General features: G+C 47.8%; 1 protein-coding gene across 18 annotated transcripts in view; it reads left to right on the forward strand.

The window, feature by feature from the left end:
* CACNA1D (calcium voltage-gated channel subunit alpha1 D) overlaps nucleotides 1-22,255 on the forward strand; it is a 301,670-nt gene that overhangs the window by 122,622 nt on the left and 156,793 nt on the right. The window lies entirely within an intron of this gene.

Raw genomic sequence — 22,255 nt, forward strand, 5'->3', positions numbered from 1 at the left:
AGAAATGGAAGGAAAACTTCCAAATTCATTTTATGAGGCCAGCATTACCTTGATCCCAAAACCAGACAAAGACCCCATCAAAAAGGAGAATTACAGACCAATATCCCTGATGAACATGGATGCAAAAATTCTCACCAAAATACTAGCCAATAGGATCCAACAGTACATTAAAAGGATTATTCACCACGACCAAGTGGGATTTATCCCTGCGCTGCAAGGTTGGTTCAACATCCGCAAATCAATCAACGTGATACAATACATTAACAAAAGAAAGAACAAGAATCATATGATCCTCTCAATAGATGCAGAAAAAGCATTTGACAAAGTACAGCATCCTTTCTTGATCAAAACTCTTCAGAGTATAGGCATAGAGGGTACATACCTCAATATCATAAAAGCCATCTATGAAAAGCCTACAGCGAATATCATTCTCAATGGGGAAAAACTGAGAGCTTTCCCCCTAAGGTCAGGAACGCGGCAGGGATGTCCACTATCACCACTGCTATTCAACATAGTATTAGAAGCCCTAGCCACAGCAATCAGACAACAAAAAGAAATAAAAGGCATCTGAATCGGCAAAGAAGAAGTCAAACTCTCACTCTTTGCAGATGATATGATACTTTATGTGGAAAATCCCAAAGACTCCACCCCAAAACTGCTAGAACTCATACAGGAATTCAGTCAAGTGGCAGGATATAAAATCAATGCACAGAAGTCAGTGGCATTCCTATACACCAACAAGTCAGAAGGAAGAGAAATTAAGGAGTCGATCCCATTTACAATGGCACCCAAAACCATAAGATACCTAGGAATAAATGTAACCAAAGAGGCAAAGGATCTGTACTCAGAAAACTATAAAATACTCATGAAAGAAATTGAGGAAGACACAAAGAAATGGAAAAACGTTCCATGCTCATGGATTGGAAGAACAAATATTATGAAGATGTCAATGCTACCTAGAGCAATCTACACATTCAATGCAATCCCCATCAAAATACCATCCACTTTTTTCAAAGAAATGGAACAAATAATTCTAAAATTTGTATGGAACCAGAAAAGACCCCGCATAGCCAGAGGAATGTTGAAAAAGAAAAGCAAAGCTGGCGGCATCACAATTCCGGACTTCCAGCTCTACTACAAAGCTGTCATCATCAAGACAGTATGGTACTGGCACAAAAACAGGCACATAGATCAATGGAACAGAACAGAGAGCCCAGAAATGGACTCTCAACTCTATGGTCAACTAATCTTCGACAAAACAGGAAAGAATGTCCAATGGAAAAAAGACAGTCTCTTCAACAAATGGTGTTGGGAAAATTGGACAGCCACAGGCAGAAGAAGGAAACTGGACCATTTCCTTACACCACACACAAAAATAGACTCCAAATGGTTGAAAGACCTCAATGTGAGACAGGAGTCCATCAAAATCCTAAAGGAGAACACAGGCAGCAACCTCTTCGACCTCAGCCACAGCAACTTCTTCCTAAAAACACCGCCAAAGGCAAGGGAAGCAAGGGCAAAAATGAACTATTGGGACTTCATCAAGATAAAAAGCTTTTGCAAAGCAAAGGAAACAGTCAACAAAACCAAAAGACAACTGACAGAATGGGAGAAGATATTTGGAAATGACATATCAGATAAAGGGCTAGTATCCAAAATCTATAAAGAACTCATCAAACTCAACACCAAAAGAACAAAGAATCCAATCAAGAAATGGGCAGAAGACATGAACAGACATTTTTCCAAAGAAGACATCCAAATGGCCAACAGACACATGAAAAAGTGCTCAATATCGCTCGGCATCAGGGAAATCCAAATTAAAACCTCAATGAGATACCACCTCACACCAGTCAGAATGGCTAAAATTAACAAGTCAGGAAATGACAGATGTTGGCGGGGATGCGGAGAAAGGGGAACCCTCCTACACTGTTGGTGGGAATGCAAGCTGGTGCAGCCACTCTGGAAAACAGTATGGAGGTTCCTCAAAAAGTTGAAAATAGAGCTACCATACGATCCAGCAATTGCACTCCTGGGTATTTACCCCAAAGATACAAAAGTAGGGATCCGAAAGGGTACGTGCACCGCGATGTTTATAGCAGCAATGTCCACAATAGCCAAACCGTGGAAAGAGCCAAGATGTCCATCGACAGATGAATGGATAAAGAAGAAGTGGTATATATATACAATGGAATATTATGCAGCCATCAAAAGGAATGAGATCTTGCCATTTGCAACGACGTGGATGGAACTGGAGGGTATTATGCTGAGTGAAATAAGTCAAACAGAGAAAGACATGTATCATATGACCTCACTGATATGAGGAATTCTTAATCTCAGGAAACAAACTGAGGGTTGCTGGAGTGGGGGGGTGGGGTGGGAGGGATGGGATGACTGGGTGATGGACACTGGGGAGGGTATGTGCTCTGGTAAGTGCTGTGAATTGTGCAAGACTGTTGAATCTCAGATCTGTACCTCTGAAACAAATAATGCAATAGATGTTAAGAAAGAAAAAAAGAAGAAGAAGAATGTAGCAGGAGGGGAAGAATGAAGGGGGGGAAATCGGAGGGGGAGAAGAACCATGAGAGACGATGGACTCTGAAAAACAAACTGAGGGTTCTAGAGGGGAGGGGGGTGGGAGGATGGGTTAGCCTGGTGATGGGTATTGAGGAGGGCACGTTCTGCATGGAGCACTGGGTGTTAGGCACAAAGAATGAATCATGGAACACTATATCTAAAACTAATGATGTAATGTATGGGGATTAACATAACAATAAAAAAATTAAAAAAAAAATAGAAAGGATAGACTGTGGAATGTTCCTACAACAGAATACTACTGAGCAGTAAAAAGGCATGAACCAGTGGTACAGGTAACATTATGCTGAGCGAAGCCTTTCATAAAAGAGCAATTACTGTACAGTTCATTTATACAAGCCCTTGGACAGGCAAAATTAATCTATGATGACAGCGAAATCATGGTTGCTGCCAGAGAAGGTGGGGTAGGTAGGGTCTGGGGAGAAGAGGCTCAGCAGGACTTTTTGAGGGGATGGTAATGTTCTGTATCTTGATAGGGGGCATGCATTTGTCCAGACTCACAGATAGCACCCTTACAAGTAATGCATTTCTCAATAGGTAAATTTCGCTTTAAAAACCCTTATATATCAAATTCCAGAAAATAGTGTGGTGCTCAAGGGTTTAGGGATGAAGTATACAGAGGTCTGTGCGGTGTTTTGAAGTGTATCTCAAAATAAGGTACACTGATGTATGGATCGAGGGGTAGCTAGCCAAAGCACACACAGCAGAATCTTCATTGTGCAATTTAGGGGTGGATATATGGGTAGTCACAGGAACATACTTTCAGCTCTTCTGTGTGTTTGAAAAGGTTTTTAATGTTAGGATAAATATGCTCAAGTGGAGGGTGCAAGTTGCAGTAGTACGAGTGAAAAATAATTGTGATTTATTGCCCTTGTTACACAGGGCTATTTTGCTTATCTTCTTCAAAATTCCATTAAAACCTGCCACAGGAGCCTCTGCAATGTAGCTGATTTATCAACTTCGAAAGAGTCCTTCCATCCTGCTGGACTCATTTGTATCACCTGGATACCTTTGAGCTCATTTTCTCACCACAGTTACGATTCCCTCCCCACCAGGAATGTGATCATCCCCAAGGTGTGTTTCCCGAAGTGCTGAGGGCTCGGAGCCGCTTTGGAACTTGATAGCCAAGTTCTAGAAAGGCCTGCTCTATAGTCATTTCCTGGTGCCTGTGGTCTCGAAGTAGCTTAGAACCGTGACTGTGGCCTGAGTATTTAGGGACAGCGTGGTCACACAGTAAGATCCTGACTGATTTTGACAATCAGATGGAGGGGAGAAGTGGGGCAGGTATGGCAGATGATAGAGGCAATCTAGAAGGTTGCTTTCACTGTTCATTTGGAGAACAAAAAACCAACAAGCAGAAGGAGAGTGGGACCTAGCGGTGGGGAAAGACTCCGAGTTCACTCCACAATCTGAAATCTACTCGGTGACCAAAACAAAGTTGTAGCTTTTGAGTAAAGATTTAAAGAAAGGCTGAACTAGGACATCTGTTTCCCTCTGATGACTATCCCCTACCTCCCGTGCGACGGCGGATGTCGTGTGCAGGAGCCGTAGCGGCTGTTCGGTCTGACTTTCAGGCCGTGAGACAAAAATGCCGGAGACGTTGTTCAAGTACAATGTCAGGCAAGTCTTTCTGTGGGGAGGGGAGGTTTCTAAACCGCCGTAGATAATCATAGAGTGAACTGAGGACAGAGATTAGATCAACACTCCTTTCTTCTTTGTTTTCCTGGAATGAAGTCAGAGCAACATTGTTCTCATTTTTATTTGCAATGAACCTGATTTTTGAACTGATCTATGTCATAATCACAGGAAAGGCAAACCAGAAGAAAGGAGATTCAGGACGTTGGCTGGTTACTTCTTGCGCGATAAAAGAAAACAGCAGAAAGTGACCAGAAAGGAATTTGCGAAACCTATAGATAATTTGCAGCCACCCCCATTTCTCTTTGACCTTCACATCTGTTGATGAGTTTGCAACGAATTAAAATAAGTCATGTGGTGGGGCACCTGGTTCCCCAGTGCCCTGTTGTTGGGGGGGTGGGCTAGTTGTGTGTGCAGAGGTTTAGTAAACCTGATGCGGAGAGAATGTGGGGTCCCATGGAGTCACCTGCTGCAGCCCCTGGCTTCAGGGCAGGTGGGGGAGCCAAGTGAGAAAACTCACAGAATGGGTGGGGAGCGGAGGGGAAGGAAGTTTTGTTTCTCGTCCTGCTGCTTGGCGTTTTTCTAGGTTAGCTTAGAAGTTGGAGTCTGGCCAAGGAGATACACAGAGTTAGTGGAATTCTAGAGCGGAGGGGTCTGGAGCCCACTGTATTCCTCCTCATTAAAAGTAGGGCTCGTCAGAGATGTTTTCAAGTCTGGACTCTCCCTGCTTGGTGCAGTGGGCTCGGGTGGGTCGGTGCTGCCCCATGCCTGCGCCCTCATGGTCAGAGGGCTGCAGAACAGGTGGCGGCTGATGGCCAAGTTCTAGAAAGGCCTGCTCTATAGTCATTTCCTGGTGCCTGTGGTCTCGAAGTAGCTTAGAACCGTGACTGTGGCCTGAGTATTTAGGGACAGCGTGGTCACACAGTAAGATCCTGACTGATTTTGACAATCAGATGGAGGGGAGAAGTGGGGCAGGTATGGCAGATGATAGAGGCAATCTGGAAGGTGGAGAAAAAGATAAGATGGGAAAGGCTGAAAGGTGAACTGGAGCCACAGGAAGGAGGCTCTTGGGAAAAGCCCTCAAGGAGGGAGGGACCTGTAACATGACCCATAGCCCTGAGCCAATCCCTCTAATTTTTTTCCCCCTCAAACATGGATGAAGTGACAGTCAAGTGTTCTCGTGCAGGGGAAAGTTTAGCCATAGCTACTGTCTGGGTTGAGGACGTTGGATAAGTTTGTTCTCTGCGAGCCTCAGTTTACCCGTGTGTATTTCACTGGTTGAGGAATCTCACATCGCACATGGCACGGTTTGATGTTTGCAATCGCTGCTTCACAAACCCCCCCCCCCCCCCCCCCCCACCTCTCCCGTGTCTTCGTACCGTCCTGGGCGGACTCTACCTTTGCAGTCCCTTTCAGTTCTTACCCTGGAGTGTTTTAACCTGATATAGGGCTCCCCCACCCCACGACTGCCGTCCCCACCAGCCTCCCTCCCTCCCCTGCCCCACAGCAGCTCCAAGTGCTCCATTTTTGAGGAAGGGGAGAAGGGAGAGCCATAATAGGACAAACACCTTTTCCCAAGCTGGGCACAGCAGAGGATTTCCTCCTGCTTTATTTTGCAGCCTCTGTAGCTAAAACGGGCCGGGTGGCATCCCCTCCCTTTGACAGGTGTCCAGGTGCGGGTCCCCCACAGGGTCGGTGTGGCGTTGTTCTGCGGAGGGCCTGCTGACACTTCCCCACCTCACAGGCCCTGACCTGGGACATGGGGCTCTGGCTCAGCCACTCTCATCCCTACTGCACAGCCTCTGTCACTATGGTGACTGACCTCTCATGGTGACCAGTCCCCTTGGGTGAGGTCCCAGAGATGACTCACACCTAGTAAGTACCCTGTGGGGTCCGCTTGGCTCATGGGAAGCTCACAGGTCCTTGCCAGGCCAATAGGCAGCATGATGACTGTCCTGCCACTTTGCTTTTCCCTGTTTGGGGAAGAGGGGAGCAGCAGCTCAGGACTGTGGGGGTAAGATGCTCTTTTTTCCTTCTTGCAGGCAAGACCATCTTTGATTCTCCTGAGTCTTTATCACTTGGATTTAGGAAGGGTGGCCTCCCTCTCCCCAACACTGAAGTCTCCACAAGGCCAACAGCCTGATAACTCCATGTCCCCCTCCTCAAGCCTCCTCAGACTGTAGCCATGGGGGTGGCAGGTGGGTGATGATAGAGGGCTGGCTTAGTAAGCCCTGGGCAGGGAGCATCTAGTCCTATTTGTTGGTTATTTAAAAATTGAGGTACTTTGTGCTTCTTTCCATCAGGGAGCCCTGTCCTTTAAGACCTGGTAATAAGAACCTTCTCACCCAGCTTTAAAAAAATAGAAAGTGGAGACTTTTATCCTTACTTCCACTTCCTGTCATACCTTATCTGCACCCATGCATAAACATCAAAGGCAGAACCCGTGCCCTTTCTTTAGGACTATCTTTTGGTGGCTTTGGTGTTCTTTCTGTGTTGGTTTTATTTGTCAAGTCTGAGGATCATTTCTTGTGGAAGGATGGATGTTGAGTCTTATTTAAGGCTGTTACAATCTCCCCAGCCCCCAGACCTTAGAGAGTCAACATGCTCTGTCCTGGGTCTGCTGTACGCTTAACATCCGTGCTGACAGACCGAATTATAGTACTCCCTAACCCGATTCTAAAGGATGAATGCCACGGCACTGAAAGTATTTTGCAGAAACTATTATTTTAACTAATTTTCACAGTGGCTATGGTTTTTTTATAGTCTCGTAGGAACTTTGGTTAAATACAGAGTAAAAAACCAAAAGCTTCTTTGGGAATAATGGGGAATCAAGTCCTTCAAGGTCTTTCAGAAAGTAATCCCTAAGTAGCGGTCTCTTTTGTGCTTGCAATTCTGAATTGTAGCGTGTACCTCTAAACCAAGCTGAGCACCGTGTGTGACCATGCATGTGTGTGCTTCAGAAAGCCTCAGTGGTCACTGTAATTGTCGTGCCTGTATGTTTTCATGGGAAGCAGCAAGGAAGGACGATCAGAACCCGTGTTTAAAAATGTGTGCGTAAAGATTTGTGCAGGCATCCCACACCTGTCTTGGCTATTAAGCACAACTGTTACACTATTCATCTCAGAAGAAGGATCCGAGCTAGATAATCACTAGTGTTCTCCTTTCCTCTCTCTGGCAGAGAAGTGAAAGCTAAGGGCATTCTCTCTCACGGGCAGTAAGGGTCCAGAGCAAGGGTCACCAGACTTTCTGTGTCAAGAGCCGGATGGTAAATAGTTTAGGCTACGTGGCCATGCCCAGGCAACCACAGACAGTGCGTAAACAAATGAGCATGCCGTGCTGAAATGAAAGCATGGTGATGAGAATCTGGCGGCGGATGGGATTTGGTCTGTGGGCTAGGATTTGCCAACCCCTAGTCTAGGGAGACGTACAAGTTTTGAGTTGTCACTGGCAGTCTAATGTAGCCCAAGAAGGTGGCACAGCTTGCCTGGTTGCTTTCATGCAGACACGAGTGTCCTTCGGTGATCGCTGGCTAGGCTGGACGGTCAGGCTGGTTTTCGATCTCCTCCGACTGCAGGTGAGCCCATCTTTAGAAATGTATATAGGCTCCCCAGAGAAAGCCTTATTCCCTTCCTTCACCTCACACACAGCAGATGCTCAGCAACTGGTTATTGAACTTAGGACAAAACGTAGAATGCGAGAATCCTTGACAATTTACCTGAAGTCACAGTTACGGTCAGGAGTTAGCAGGTGGCACCGGGGTGATTTTCTGGGGAATTCTAGCCAACTGTGAATCTCCACCAGTGGCTGCCCTCCTCCTCTCCCATGTGTGACCCCCCCATGTAGGTCTTGCTTGTTCACACGCACGTACACACTTTCTCTGTTGTGCTCGCATGCGTCGCATTATTCCTTTCCTTTGTCTTGCCCTGGAACGCAGTGCTGCTGCTACCACCACACGGACACACACACACGAGCATTTCCCTACTGGGACACACTAGGAGGGCAGAGGCGGTGACCTAGCACTCAACCTTGGGGTGTGTGCGAACGTGAAGCCCAAATACACAGGTGGTTGTGGTCCTCGGTACTCCACCTGTGCATCGCGGATTGTCACGAGAGCGGTATATTTACTTCAACACACATGCACTGGTGACCGACAACACATTTGCACTCGGTGGTACTGTTTGTAGAGACAGACTCACGGCCAGCGGAGTCGCGTGCCAGACCTCAGCCGGCACCTGCTCTTGTATCTGACCTCTAAGTCGGCTATTCTGAGAAGTCAGTCGTAGGGAGACTCGTTTAAAAAGATAAAAGCACATCTTAAAGATTATTTTCACCCAGAATATGTAACCAGACATTTACCTGTCAATCTTTTGGAGTAGGGCAAAGGCTTTTTTTTGAGTATTACGCATGTACTGGTAAGAGTGTCCATCTTCTTTCTTGCATAAACTATGCCTATGATGTGCCTACAATTTCTGGTCACATTTTATTTAAAAATAGAATAAGAACTTAGATCTCTGAGAAGAAAGCTGAGAGCAATTCTAAAAGCTTACGGGTTTTCCCTTATCTTGTCTGTCGTGCCACTCATGTCGGATTCAACGACAGAGCCTTCAGCAGTGTTCTTATCCAGTACTTCCGAAGGATGCAGCCTGGTTTTTTTATGGAAGCAACAACTCTTTTTACACTCCCAACTTGTCACTCCAAGCAGTGTTCACTTAAGTTGGGTAGTCCATCTGCTATAAAATCGGGAGCAAACATAACCAATTCTTTTTTTTTTTTTTTAATTTTTTTTATTGTTATGTTAATCCCCATACATCATTAGTTTTAGATATAGTGTTCCATGATTCATTGTTTATGCATAACACCCAGTGCTCCATGCAGAACGAGCCCTCCTCAATACCCATCACCAGGCTAACCCATCCTCCCACCCCCCTCCCCTCTAGAACCCTCAGTTTGTTTTTCAGAGTCCCTCGTCTCTCATGGTTCTTCTCCCCCTCCGATTTCCCCCCCCTTCGTTCTTCCCCTCCTGCTACATTCTTCTTCTTTTTTTCTTTCTTAACATATATTGCATTATTTCAAACATAACCAATTCTTGGTAAGCGTGCAACTCAACTCTTGGGAACAAAAACGTAAGGGCTGTCTAGAAATTGACCTGGGAGCCAAGTGAGTTCAGTATGGCATGGATCTTTGTCTTTATCTTACCCAGAAGGAACAAACAACGTCAGTTCACCGGATGCATTGGTTAAAAGGAAATCCATCTGGAGAGCTTCTAGTGTAGGCAAAAAGAGGTCAAGACCTGCACTGCTGGCCTCCACTCCCAGTATCCTAATGGCAGCCATTTATCGGGTGCTTGGGCATTGCACGTGATCTCATTCATTCCTTTGACAATGCATCCACTGACCAGGAAGCCAAGGCTCAGAGGGGTGAGGTGCTTGTGCCAGGTGAGATAGCTGGACCAAACGGGAACTTTCCACCCCAACTGTCTGACTCCACAAATTCACTGTGTTGCCCAGCTGAGGACTGGGAGCCGGACGTCATCCAGGTAGATTTTGTGTTCCTTGTCCTGGCTTATGGATGGGTCTGGTTGTTTAAAAGTCAGTAGCAAACTAGTGGAGTGCGGGCCCTCCGTAGCTGATACGGCCGCTTGTCTTTCAGACCCCACCCTTTACCTTCCCTTGTCTGTAAAGGAGGCTTGTCTTACCTCCTATCTTTGTGTCTCTCTCTCTCTCTGGACTCTCCTATGTCTGGGCTGTTAAAAAAAAAGAGAGAGAGAGACAAGACTGGATGTTACAGTTGGACTCTTTGTTCTGGATTTGGATTTTTTTTTTTTAAGTTTGGCATTTGAGCAGGATCACAAGTTGTAGAAAGTAGTAATTTCCAGACATTTGAGGTCTGATTCACCAGCATTACTGTAATTAAAGGAAAACCTGTATTTGCTCCGTTTTATCCTAACTCACTAAGATGTTTTATAAATAACAAACCTAGATATTTAGAAAATAGCATCCATTTAGTTGTTTCAGCTTTCCTGGTTCTTTATGTTCAGATGTCTCAAAGTGATCCTCATGATTTGCGTTTGCCCGAATGCACACTTCATCCGGCAGTGGCTCTGGGAAGTGAACTTTACTGACCTGTCAAGGCAGCTTTAAAGTAGAGGACAGAAATTAAGCAGTGTGGCAGTTCTCTTAGGAGGTGCGTTTATGAAGTCCAGGGCTCAGTGTCATGATTTCAGTTGGTCACAGAGTGTTAATGAATTTTGAATTGAGGCGGTTACGACGAAGCCTATTGCCTTTTCTAACACTAATCATTATTAAAATGATGATGGATCTTAGTGATTATGAAGCCATTAAAAAGGCATCTGCCTGTGCCTGAATTAACAGGATGGATATAGTTTTGAGCTTTCAGATAGCCAAGCAGGACTCTAGTACCTGTGGTTTCCAGATATTTGTTTATGATCTTTCCTGTGTTTTCTGAGCCTCCAATACTATTTTTTTGTCCTGGGGCACAATGGCGGCGGCGGTGACTTTGGGATTGGTGTGCCCGCTTCAGCCTTAGCCTCGTGGCAACATAAGGTGACATGATTGCTCAACTTTCCAGAACCCTGCCCTTGATTCCTTGATTGGAAAGCGGTCCTCTCCCTGCCTCACCCCAGAGCTTGTGGAGACCTTTCTGTGGGATGTTCACAGCCACCAGGGTGACAGCAACCGCTTCATGAGAGCCAGCCAGGCGCGGGGCATCTCCCACCAGCAGTATTCATCCTTAATTACCTGACGGTGGTGGCGTCCCCCGTTGAGAGGATGAGGAACCTGCTGCTGGAGAATCTCTGTGCTCTCCCCGGGCTCACACAGCCAGTCCGAGCATGTTCTTCATCACCCACAGCCTCGTGCCTCTGTACAAGATTCTTCTTTGGGGGAAATCGGTTTACGGTGTGAAAGAAGCTAAGGAAGGAATTCATCTCATCCAGTGAACGAAGACACACGCAAACATGCTCTGCCCAGCTGTAGAGAGGCTTAGATCTGAGCTGGCCCCCCTTTCCATAAAGCAGCTATATCGATAAGAGGAGCCCCTTCTCTCTCGTGTCTCCTTGTGAGTCCCAGTGCCCCTTGCTTTGACAGCTTTGTTCCAGAGCAGCCCCATGCCTGCCTGAGGACCCAGGGGATGCCCGAGTTCTGTTGGCCTTCCTTGGCCTACAGGCTCCAGTCTTGGGTGGGGGCCTGTGGTCCAGGTCTTCAGTGCTCCCTGCCCTGCTTCTTTCTGACCTGTTGTCCTAACAGGCTTAGGACCCAGGGTTGGGGGGGAGGTATCATTCTCTTCTTGTTCCAGTTAGGACTCTCTATGAGCCATTCCCCATGTGGCCTTGAGTGGGTCTTTATCCCTACTGGTGTCCACTGGTGGGTTCAGATTATTGGCTTCTAGAGGTGTGTGTTTCAACTTTTTTTTTTTTTTTTAACTTGACCAACAGTAATAGATACATTTTATGTTGTAACTCCCAAACACGTATTGTTATATCATCTGAAACATGAAATTTGATGAAAATATTTACTCTTACCAAATTTTGCTATTTTCTATGCATTCTGATTTTTTTCCATCCTGTTTTCATTCTTCAAAAATTGCTGGTTATAAACCACAAAATTAATTTCCTGTGTATTTCATTTAAAAAGTTCTGTCTCTATTACAGTACAAATTCCACGAAGACAGGCGAATGTTAGTCTACTTCCCATAATTGGTGCTCAGTTCATATTGTCAGCTGGTTCTTCTCTCTATGCAAATGCTCTGGAGAAATATTTTTCTGTGCTGAGAAACAGTTTCATTCAAAGGAGAAGGTGACTTGTGTCACTGGTCTGATTTCCTCCTTTCACTACAGCAGTTAGAAATCTCCGAGACATACTAATAAAGCTGTGCCTTCACTGCCTACATCTTTGTCATGGTCTTACTCCTGCTTCATTTCATTTTCTTTGTTAATTTTCCTCTCTCAGCTTACTCCTTTGTCTTAAATATTTAGAATTTCAGCTGATTTTCAAGTAAAAGGTCTTCAGTGAGAAAGACTCCCAACAAATCAGGGATACCTAGAAGTGGAGAGGATGTGCCCCATGATCTCGCTCTCAGAGCCAAGCCTCTTCACACTTGGCTGTCTACACTGCAGACTGGCTTTTATTAAGAGTTTTTTTTTTTTTTTCCAGACATCGAGGGGATCCTATTCATACGATTCCTGTGGTAATGTATCATGGACATCCTCCCCTGCCTTTTCAAAACACAGCTGTGTAGCATTCCCTTTCTTACCTACTTCAGATTTTCATATTCTTGCTGCCTAGAGTTCTTTTTTGGAGCTAGGCAAGTATTCAACAAAAATTCACTTTGAAAACAATAGTGGCATTGTGGACTAGTCTAGCCACCTGACCAAATAGACTCCTCTAGTAACTGCTTTGGGAACCACCCATCTTTCTGGGAATAGGATTGCTCCACAAGCTCCATTGCTTATGGAGCAATCCTATTCCCTGAGCTTGGTGGGGTGGTGCAGAGCCCTTGCTCCATCCTCTGGGAGGCGTAAAGTTCTGAGGGAGACATTTGACTGGCAGGGCCAGATCAATGCAAATGACACTTGCAGCTTGGAGTGGGTCTGCAGAGAATCTGTTCTGCTCAGTCATTGACCATGTATTGATTTCCACTTCAAGGCCACGGTTGGGTGGTGCCTGGTTTTTAAGCTACCCAGTGTCTTTTAAATTAACTCAATTTTACCTACTAATTCTAAAATAATGGTGAATTATAGGCATGGAGTTGTTAATCTTCCGAGTGAATGTATTACATACTTTATCTCGATTTTAGACACCACACGTTATATATTTTTAAACTTTGATCCATAAATTTATTCAGAAAGAAACGACCTACGTTCTCAGCACATTCCCTGGGAAAGAGGTGACCATGGCCTAGGGTCGTTCATCACCCAGTGTGGTTTTTCAGGCAGAAGGTCACAGCTGACAAGCTGAATGCTGCCTGTTTCCCACCGCCCCACAGACGCCCATCCTCTGTTTTCACCGCGAGGGGAGGGCGGGTAGCATGGGGGCCCGTTTCCCCTCCTGACCGCTATAGGAGTGGCCACAGGCGGGCTGTGGGACAGTCCCGAAAGGTGCAGGAGCAGGTTTAGATGGAACCACGTTCTCCCTCATCCCAGGGCTCACTTCGTAGCTAGCGGTGGCTCTGTGCCAGGCCCTGTGTCTTTCCTGGGTAGTGGCCATCGACACAACCACCACAGGACGCAACATCCATGGAGCGTGCTATGTGCACACCCTGGTTCTTGCATTGTACACGTGTGGCCTCATTTCCACCGCATGAGAAACCTAGGCCGTGGCTGTCCTCACTCTCCTCTTGTGATGAAGCAGCAGTGGTGAGGAGGGGTAGAGTCACTTGCCTGAGTCCACAAAGCACATAAGTGGCAGAGCCAGGACCTGCCCCCAGGCTCGCTGCCTCCCCTGTAGGAGGTGCAGGTACTTCCGAGGGACTGCGCACCTTCTTAAGGGGGAGCAGCCCCGCCCCAGGGACCAACACTGAGCAGTTGGCAGCTGGGACCTCAGGCGCATCCTCAGGTTGCTCGTTGCCTGGGTGGCCCTGGGCTGAGGGCGTGCTGGTATGACCTCGGCGGAACAGCCCAGAACCCTGGGCGAGATTTGGTGGGCACGGGATGGCATGCAAGTGAGTTTGGTCAGGGCACCTCACACCAGAGGGCATGATCGCTGTCCCCATGGACTGTGGCCAGAAGCAGCTCCATGTCTGGGACCCTCGCATGTGGATGTGAGTAGAAACCCCTTCTCTGCCTGTCTTACCCCATCGCGTAGAGAGTCTGCTGAGTTGGAAGGGACAGGAAGGTGTTTCCTCACGCTCCAAGTGCGGTGTCCAGCGTGCAAACAACGCATTCACAGGGATCCGAGGGGGCATCAGGGGAATGCTGGGAGATTTCATCTAGAACTCTGATGTCAGGGAATTTAACCATATGCAGATTTGAAAGGCTTGTCCTTACCTCTGTTAATGAAGGAAAGAAATGACCGTTTTCTTGTCACATGAATATGTTTGGTTTTAAGCTTACTCTGTCCCTGCCATTTTGAAACGTTTGCTCATTTCTCTTTACGGCCAGGGAGGTGGACGTGTTGGAGCATTTGGCTCACGTTGTGCAAACTAACCAATGTGAAGTAGGTGGCTTTTCTAGAATGATGGGTGTTTGGCAGCTGTGACATGACCCAGGCCCCCCCTCATCCCAGAGAGGAAGCAGGTGGCTTTGATGAGTCCCAAGTAGGACGCAGATTCTTCCTGCCATCCACCTTGACCCGAGCTGTCAGAACATGATGTAAAGGCATGACATGGTTTGGAAAGAAAGCGAACCTCTGTTTCGCGAATGGGATTCTGGCCCGGGTGGTAGAGCTGCTGTCAGTGCTCCCTGATGGCAAGACAAGGTCTTGGCCCCCGGTTGCTTCACGATGCAGCCTTAGGAGCATGTCTCTGTTTTTCCTTCTTTGTGGTGGATGCATCATGGTGGTTATTGAGGCTCAGTTCTCTGCTTGGGATGGTGAGAGAGAGTGCAGAGGTAAATGCAGTGGTTCTTGCCCTCAAGGTCCTGACGATCTACAAACAGGACAAGACAACACATCAATGGGTTCTCCTTCCCAACCACACCAGGAGCTGAAAACAGGGCCGGGCCCTGCCCTTCTCTGTCCTCTTGCATGGCCTCATACACAGTTGGTACTCAAGAAGAAATGAAACTCCCTAGCCTTCCCTGAAACGGTGGAGCAGGATTGAGATCAGCAGAAGTGCTCTTGGTCATGGAGAAGACCAGAGGTTCTAGTGAATCTGACCTATGTGCAGGGTGTTATATGAGGACTGATGGATTGGAGCAGAGGAGGAGGAAGAGGAGGGGGATCAGGTAGGGTGGGGGCCCTGTACCCTGTGGGGTAACAGATATCAGCTGGTTGTTGGTAGGTAAACCTCAGACAGATTGTAGAGGTCCTCGGGGATGCCATATGGAGGAACTGTGACTCAGTCACATACGTGACACGGTTCTATACTTTAAAAGAAATTTTCTCAAATGCTCCAGACACAGGAGTTGCTCCATGCCCCCACCCTCCGTTTCTACACAGGAGGTCCCCAGTACTCTACTTTGGCCTTGATTGTCATCTGCTGTGTCTTAAAATTTTTATATATGCCTCTGCCAGCCTCCTTTAGGACACCAGTGCTGTCTCAGTCGTCTCTCACTCTGCAGTGCTCAGGAGTGTGCCTGGTACGGTGTAAGTACCCCATGAATATTGTCGAATTGAGTTGAAATAGGGAGCTTGAACTGCCAAGCATGGTGGGTGGAGGCGGGCAGAGGCTTGGCGTTGGAGCTGGGTGAGGAGGCGCATGACCACCAACCGTAGAATGCACCTGATACCAGGGGGACTCACAGTTCAGGTCCCATGGCATGGGCGGGATGGGAAGCAAGGCAAGTCCAAGGCACTGAGTTTTCAGGAAGGAATGTGTGGCATGTGGGAAACCAGTTGGAATTGAAGACAGCAACAGAGAATGGATGGGATGGATGGAGTCTGTTTGGAAGGCTGAACTTAGATGAATTCCCAGAGGCTACGATCTGCAGGGCTCATGGGTCCTATATATAGAGAACCATCCCTAAGCCTGTGGGTCAGAGGGAATCCTCAAAGGAGTTGAATCTCTTGAGAAATGAGCTGCTGAACTTTCTCTTAGATGCTTTAGCTTTTAGGGAAGCAGAGTGATCCTGTAGGATCACTGTGTAGTTAGCTAGGACATTTTTGTTTATAATTGACCAAAACCCAACCCAAACTTGCTCAATGAATTGGCTTTTAGAACTGAAAAGCCCAAGAAAGGAAGGGAGAATTTTGGCTTCAGGTTCAGCTTGATTCAGGAGCTCTTACAAGGCATCAGAGTTAGATGCTTGCCTCTGAGCTTCTCTGTCTTTCTGTTTGACTCTCCACACACTTTGGCTTGGCTTTTCTTGGTGTCGGTTCTTCATTCCGTGTCTTCCCAGTAACTCCATGCTTAGTGCCTCTCAGAGCTAAGTCCAGCCAATGACAGAATTTCTTGCCTAGTGAAAGTCCCAGGTGCAGCTCTCATTAGACCTGGTTGGCCTGTGTGGATCACCTGCCTGTCCCTGAGCCAGTAATGTGGGCCACGTACCGACTAGCTCCTGGACAGACAGTAGAAAGCGAGCCGTTCTCAGAGGAAGGACAGGGTGCTGTTGTTAGCCTGGGAGTTTTCTGGATGGCAAGAACCACGCTTAGCTGAGCATGGCAGCAAAACAGCAGCTACTTCTGCTCTGCCCGTGAGCGAGGAAGCCGCGTCCAGAGAGGGTGCCCTGCTCAGCCTCCTCCACGCCAGGTGTGATGATGCTGCCCTTCCACAGACAAGAGGTTTGGAGGCTGGTCTCCGTGGAGGGGCCAGCCGGGCCACCATGCTGGCTTCTTCCGTTTGTCCTCGCTGGGCGGGGGTCCTCCCTCTCTGGCTGGTCAAGGGTCACTGGCCTGTCCTAGGATCTTCAGAGAGTTCCAGAGGCCCCCCCCCCCCCGCCCGCGTCAGGGCTGCACCTCCCAGGAGCTAGGAGAGCTGCCTCATGTATCTCCTTGTCTGGGTTGGGGCTGGGGAGGCCTTGATTGTGGCATGTGGGGTAGTTTACAGAACTTGTTCCCACCTTTTACTTCATCTGACTGTCACCATAACCTGGGTGGGTGGAGCAAGGACAGTGCTCCTGTTCTCCAGATGAGGAAGCAGAGAAGCCCAGGGGTAGATGACTCAACCAGGGTGACTCAGCCGTAGGGACTGGAATTGGACTCGGAAGACACAAACATCATCTAGAATTTGTACTTTTAAACCAAAGGTAAAGACAAATGAAGGCGAACTGACTATTCTAGCCAGTCTCTTCATGGAAATTGGGCATTCAGGGAAGTACATTCTTCATTACTACCTACAGAGGAGAACATTACCTGTGTTTACCTCTAAGCAGCCCTGAGCCGAGGCCTGCCTGCCGGTGCCTCTCCCCCGGCTCACCCACTGCAGTTAGAGGAGATGTGGAGTCACTTACAGAAATGGTCACCGTAGCCCCACGGCTCCTCCAGGCTCCTGCCTTGTGCACGGCAGCTCATGGGAGGGGCCCTCAGCAAGCCTGGTCCCCCGAATGTGCTGCAGCGACCTCAGGTGACCTAGCCCCTGGACAGCACAGCTCCTGCTCTGGGTTAGTGGTCTTCCTGGGGGTCTCTGGGCCTCGTGGAACCTCACTGTGAAACTGGGGTCCAGATTTTACTCCCCAGGTGGTAGGGAATTATAGTTTTACAGCTGGAAAAGATCATCTGGTTCATTGTGCTGATTCTCCAGGCGAGAGACGGAGGCCAAGCCCCATAGCCTGGCACATGAGGCCCTGTGTCCCCCCACCTTCCCCCAGCCTGTCCCTCACCCCCGTGCGCTCGTCACTTTTGAATGATCAGCCTTTGCGTGTGCCCCTCGCTCTGACTGGAAGACCCTGTCCCACCTCTTTGAGGAGGGCCACGGTTATAGAGCAGAATAGCTTTTCCCTGGCATTTCATCTCAGACGTTTTTCTTGGAAGAGAGCAAAGCCAAGGGGACCCTGGTATTATTGCTATGGGCTGAATATTGGTGTCCCCTCCTCTCTCCCCTCCCCAAGAATTCATATGTTGAAATTCTAACCCCAGTGGATGATATTGGGAGGTGGGGCTTTGGGGGGGGGTGATCAGGTCATGAGGGTGGAGCCCCCATGAATAGGATTAGTGCCCTGATAAGAAGAGGAAGAGAGAGATCTCTTTCCACAGATACCCACAAAGGAAAGGCCAGATGAGGACACAATGGAAAGTCAGCGTCTGCAAGGTAGGGAGAGAGTTCTCATCAGACACCAAATTAGCTGGTGCCTTTGTCTCGGACTTCCAGTCTCCAGGACTGTGAGGGAACTCTGCTGTTTAAGCCCCCCAGTCTATGGTATTTCGCTATGGTAGCCTGAGCAGACTAAAACAATTATGGAACTTCTTAGCAGGAAGGGACAGTAAATAATTGTTCAAAACCTCGCATTTTGCTCATTTATTTATTCATTTATAAATATTGATTATTTTTTGTGGCAAGCCTTGAGAATATAATGATGCATGAAATAGAAATAGTCTCTGATCTTATAGAAATTCACTTATTGGAGGAGACAAACATTAAAGAGATAACTTTAAGGAATTTAAAATTTCCGTTGTGAATAGGACCATGAAGAAGCATCATGGGCTTTGACAACGTCTAACAGCGGGCCCTTATTTTGTCTGGGAGGTCAGCAAAGGTTTCTCTGAGAAAGTGTTACTTAGGCTGAGTCTTGAAGGACAGGAAGAGCTTAGCCTGATGAGAATGTGGGGTGGGGGAAACCATTCTAGAAAGAGGGAACGGGACATGGACCTGAAATAGTAGCTGAGCTGGGGGCTGGGAGAAAACAGATCCTGTGGCCACAAGCCCTGTGTTCTTTCCGCTCCCCCGGGCTGGGCTTCTTCCAGCTCTGTGTCCCTTGTGTGCTCATTCTGGAGAGGGGCGTTTATACACATGATGAAAGTGGGCACCCTAGGTGGGGAAGCAGGGGGGCCCCTCGGCGGCATGCAGGGCTCTCGTGGAAGAGAACTGAGGAAGCGAGGGAAGGAGGGATGAGGACGTTCCCTGTGGGCTTGGGTCAGGATGGAAAGGAAGGGCCAGGCGAGATGTTGAGGTCAGTCGTCAATTCAGCAGTGTGACCATTTCTTCCAAGCTTGTTCTAGAAAGGGTTAATGGCAACTTAGATACATATCCTTGTTGTTTTGCTTTTTTGATATGTATGCTAGGATCACAAAACCTCCTGTTTTTCTAGTCCCCTTTAAGTCTAGCTTTGTTTGCTGTATTCCTTCCTTCCTCTCTGCGTCCTGTGGAGTACCTTATATATGCCCCACGTGGGTGCCGGGGGCCGGGATTATAAAGACAGTAAGAGATGATCCCCCCAATAGGGACCCTGGGTTCGGAGGGTGAGGAAGAGTGGTGTGTGTGGGATGAGCAACACTACCAGGGTGTCAGCCAGGAGAGCCTTTCCAAAGATTTGGGGCCATGTGGGTGGATGACCAAAGCAAAGAGTTGGACCTTACTAGGCTCATCAAGTCCTTGTTATCTTCTGACAGCAGGTTGGGAACTCTGTGAAGATGCAGGGCTGGCTGGCTGGCTGGCCGGCTGGATATTCATACCACACTTCTAGTGAAAGGGCCCCTGAGAACCAGAAAGGTGAGAAGCTGGTGTCATCAAGGGTCCTGGCATCTCCCACCCATTACTGTTGACAGTTTCAGTTTCTCAAGGTTCTCTGCAAGGTTAGCTGGTGCAGAGACTCTTTTCCATGGTGAATCTTCACTTTTGAAAGAAGATCTGTCGGGTTTCTGAATTAGATGTTGAGTATTTCTGGTGCCTTGAGGTGGCTTGAGGTCTCATTGGTGACTCTCATCCCTACATAGGATGGTGTCTGGCTAGGAGGAATTGGTGGTTTTTTTAAAAAGGAGATCTGACTGGTCCTGCACACCCAGGATGTTAGTGAGAACAGTCCCCGCTGCTGGCTCGGTGAGTGCACAGGCGAGTGGTCCTGCCCAGCAAATGCAGGGAGACTGGGATGCAGGAATTACTTCATCTGTCTGTTTCACCAGGGCCTGTGAGCTTTGACGGAGCAGGCCTGCCCCCGAGATACCTTCTTTTGTGTCCAGTTCTGGAGGCTTCCTGCTTGCCTCTTCCTCAGCCTGCCCTTCCTCTGCGCTCTCCTCCATCTGGGCCACAGACCCCGTATCTTCTCTATGCAATATCTCACCGGGCCTCTTCCGCTGGGTGTGCATTCCCACCTTGCCCAGTTAGGAACCTGACCCTCCTGGTGACTTCCTTTGCAAATTACTAACTCAACGTTCTTTTCTCAAATGACCAATTCTTTTTTAAATAATTACCTCTCCTGCCCATGATGGTTGTTTTGTAAAATTTTTAAAAATGTTACATTTGCTTACTGTGGAGGTGTATTTGTTTTACAGGAGTCCTTTTGAATGGCAGGATTGGGGATAAGAACTGGCTTCTAGGCAAACTGGTCTAGAATGCTCTTTAGGCTGTGATGGTTCCGTTGGCATCAGGGTAAAGTCTCTGTAGTAAAGAATCACAATAAAACAAGATTATATTTCCTACAATCAATTCCACCAAGTAATGCACTAAGGATTTTTGGAAAGAGAAACCCAATTCTTTAAAAGGAGAGAGAGAGGAGGACAAGAGAAAGGGATATAAAAGAACCCTAAACAATTCAGTTACACTAATGGCCCTTGTATTATTGTGGCAATATTACTTACAAATAAAAGCCGAAGAGGAAAAACAAGCTGTGTTTGCTAGATGTACTCTCTGTTCCCTGCCTTGTTTTTCTGCTCTGAAGTATAGCACTGTGTTGACGTAGGGATGTAACTGCTATGAATATTGATGGCAGCAAAAGCCTTTTTTCTCTGTTTGGCCTAGTAAATAAAGCAGAAGTGATAAAAAAGGGAAAAGGAATTATAAAATCAGCATGCTGTTTTCAGCATATCTTGTTCCCCTAGAACTCCACGTCTTAGAAGCATATTGACAACCTACATATGGTGGTCAGGGTCTAATTTGAGTATAGTGGGTTGGTATTTTCAGGGATTTTTGCTTCTGGTTCAAGTAACAGAGTTGCTCTCTCCTTTTAGCCCTCAAAGTTAGCGTTACCACCTCATTGAAACCTTCCAGGATCCCTCCTCCCTAGCCAGTGGCAAAGTCCCAGCTCTCAGGGAATATGAAGAGTAAATGAGGGAGTCACCGGAGGTCTGCAGGCTCATGCATGCCCGGAGGGCACGGCTGTGGGGAAGGAGTAGGGGTCATGTTGGAGGAAGGTCTTGGCAGCCCCGTGAAGGGGGTGTGGTACCTGGGAGGAGCCAGGCTGAGGACAGGGCCAGTTGGGAGGTCAGGGGGAACGTGGGTGTGCAGGTTGGAGATGAGTGAGACTCTATATGGTTGAAAATACACTAACTCTGACTAACTCACACCACAAAAGAATTTATTAGACCTCTTGGATGGTGTTCAAAGTTCAAAGGGAGCTCTGGAGGACAGGTTAGGGATGGCAGGGACCTGGGACGGAAGAACTGACGACCCGGCTTTTCAGCAAGACCAGCGGGAAGTCGGGAATGGGGGTGAAGGCTGGGGTCCAGCGGTGGTTGGATGCTTGCCCTGGTGGTAGAGAGGGAGGATGTGAGGGACGCCTGGGTGGCTCAGTTGGTTAAGTGTCAGCCATCGGCTCAGGTCATGATCCCCGGGTCCTGAGATTGAGACCTGAGTTGGGCTCCCTGCTCAGCGGGGAGTTTGTTTCTCCCTCTGCCTGCTGCTCCCCCTGCTTGTACTCTCTCTCTCAAATAAATGAAAAAATCTTTAAAAAAAAAAAAGGAGGGAGGATGTGGGGGGAGACACGGGGAAGGCCAGGCCAGGCGACAGAGGGGTAGCACTCTGGTAGGAGGGTGCTGAGGCCATCTCGTCGTGGTCACGTAGCAAAGCAGAGTCCTGGGGGGGAAGGAGTAGACCAGTCCTTCGGCCTTCTCAGAGGGCTCAGGATGCAAAAGCACCCTCTCCACTGCCTGCCTTGGGGCATTCGCAGTATTCATGTTTGGAACAGACTAAACCTTCCCTTCCCTTCCCTCCCAGACTAAACCTTTCGAGGGTAGGGATGGCAATGGAGCTGTTTTTCTAATCCTGGCTCCTGGCGTGGGGTCCGTCATATAGAAGAGGTGCTCACTCAGTGTTTCCTGAGCCAAATTCATTTGACCGCTTGCACCAGGCGTCTTCATAAGTGAATTCTGTGACTTCCATTTTCCTAAGGTATTAGTAACTTTCCCTGGGTCCCACAGGGTAGAATTAATATTTGTGGAGGGCTTTATGACCCATGTGGAAGAGTTTTAATTGCTGATGGTTTTTTATTGAGTTATTAAGTAGCCTCTTGCCAGGGAGTGCCTCTTATAAAATTAATTGCACACAT

This window comes from Phoca vitulina, unplaced genomic scaffold, assembly GCF_004348235.1.
Source record: "Phoca vitulina isolate PV1807 unplaced genomic scaffold, GSC_HSeal_1.0 scaffold13, whole genome shotgun sequence".
Lineage (NCBI taxonomy): Eukaryota > Metazoa > Chordata > Mammalia > Carnivora > Phocidae > Phoca > Phoca vitulina.